Genomic DNA, 1,913 nt, shown 5'->3' with positions numbered 1-1,913 from the left:
CCTCGGGAATGTGGTTTCTGAGCCAGAAGCGTCGAGATGGATTGTTGGGGGATCCACAGGTCTGCCCTGCCAGCGGGGCTCAGCGCTGCAGCCTCACAACTCGGCGACCCCCGGGGCTGTTCATCACTTAACCAGACTGTTGGGAAAACGGGGCTCATCCATGGGATGATCCATTGTCACTCGGCTCTGTTTGGTGACAGGGTGGAAGATTTGTCTTCCGAGACGTGACCCATCTGCTCTGTGGCCAAGGGCTGGAGCTGGAGCCAGCCGGAGCCCTCCACCACCCCAGCTGCGGTACCCAGGCTGGCAACACTGCTGTGAAACTCTGAAATTATTATTTTACAATTAGTTTGTGTTTTTAATAAAAGTGCTAACGGCTTCTCAGTGGGGGGGCAGGGCGGGAATCGCTGGGTGCAACTGGGGGTGGGTGGGAGAGGCTGGGGGAGAGGAGAGAGGCTGTGGGGATGAGCGAGGGGCCGTGGGGATGAGCGGAGGGGCCTTGGGGATGAGCAGGAGGTCCATGGGGATGAGCAGAGGACCATGGGGATGAGTGGAGGGGTCGTGGGGATGAAGAGAGGGAACGTGTGGGATGAGCACAGAGTCGTGGGGATGTGCAGAGGGGCCGTGGGGATGAGCAGAGGACCATGGGGATGAGCAGAAGATCCATAGGGACGAGCAGAGGGGTCGTGGGGATGAAGAGAGGGGACATGGGGATGAGCACAGAGTCGTGGGGATGTGCAGAGGGGCCGTGGGGATGAGCAGAGGACCATGGGGATGAGCAGAAGATCCATAGGGACGAGCAGAGGGGTCGTGGGGATGAAGAGAGGGGACATGGGGATGAGCACAGAGTCGTGGGGATGTGCAGAGGGGCCGTGGGGATGAGCAGAAGGTCCATCGGGATGAGCAGAAGGTCCGTGGGGATGAGAAGGACCGTGGGGATGAGAAGGGCCGTGGGGACGAGCGGAGGGGCCGTGGGGAAGAGCTGGAGCGCGGTTTCCTCATGGTCGCCCCCTTCACCCCACTCTGCCCGCGGAAGAAGAGCGGCCCGGGCCCCCCGTCCTGCAGCCGCGCTGGGCGGGGGGCAGCAGCCAGCCCGGGGCGGGGCCGCCATCGCGGGCGGGGGCTGCGCGGGCCGCGGTGGCTGCCGGGACGCGCGGGCCGGCGGCGGCGGCGAGCTGAGGTGAGCGGGGCGGGGGGCGGCGGGCCGGGCCGGGCCGCCTCCGCTGCGGCGGCCGTGGTGCCACCGGCTCTCCTTGGAAAATGCCCTCCTCCGCTGCAGCGCGGGGAACTCCGGCTGCCCGCCTCTGCCCCGGCCGCGGGGATTCTGCAGGAAATGCCCTTTCCCGCGCGGTGCCCGCGCCGCTGCCCGCCTCCAGCCGCCGCGGCGGCGCGGCCGTGCCCGGGGGAGGGCGGCGAGAACCGGAGCGCAGCGAGCAGCGTTCGTTCGGCCGAAACACGCGTGGAAATGCGGGAAACAGGCGCGTTCCCCGTGGGGCAGTGGGCTAGGAGTCGCCCCCATCGGTTTGCCACGGCCCGTGGCGGGGGCAGCTCCCACCCGTGCGCAGGATTTTTAAAGGGAAAAAAAAAAAAAATACTGGGGTGTCTGGTGGGTTTGGGTGCGTGCGTTTTGTGATGTGGAATAAAGCATGTTTCTCGTACGCTTCAGGGGTAATTTTGGTGATTTTTGGTTTTGATTTGGTGATAAATAGGATGGCACTTGTGTAAACTTCAGGTTGATGAGCTTCTCGGTTTAAAACAAACGAGAGTTTTGCCTTTGTGCGTTCTGTACCTTGAGCCACAACTGAAGAGCCGTGCTTTTAAAGGTTTTCGTAATATTTTGTGCTCGTATAGGCATGTTGTCAGCTTTCTGATACGCTGTGATTTTTGCCTTCTGGATTTTCACAGGATTTATA

This window comes from Tauraco erythrolophus, chromosome 16 (assembly GCF_009769465.1).
Source record: "Tauraco erythrolophus isolate bTauEry1 chromosome 16, bTauEry1.pri, whole genome shotgun sequence".
NCBI classification, from domain to species: Eukaryota; Metazoa; Chordata; class Aves; order Musophagiformes; family Musophagidae; genus Tauraco; species Tauraco erythrolophus.
This window is presented reverse-complemented; position numbering follows the sequence as displayed.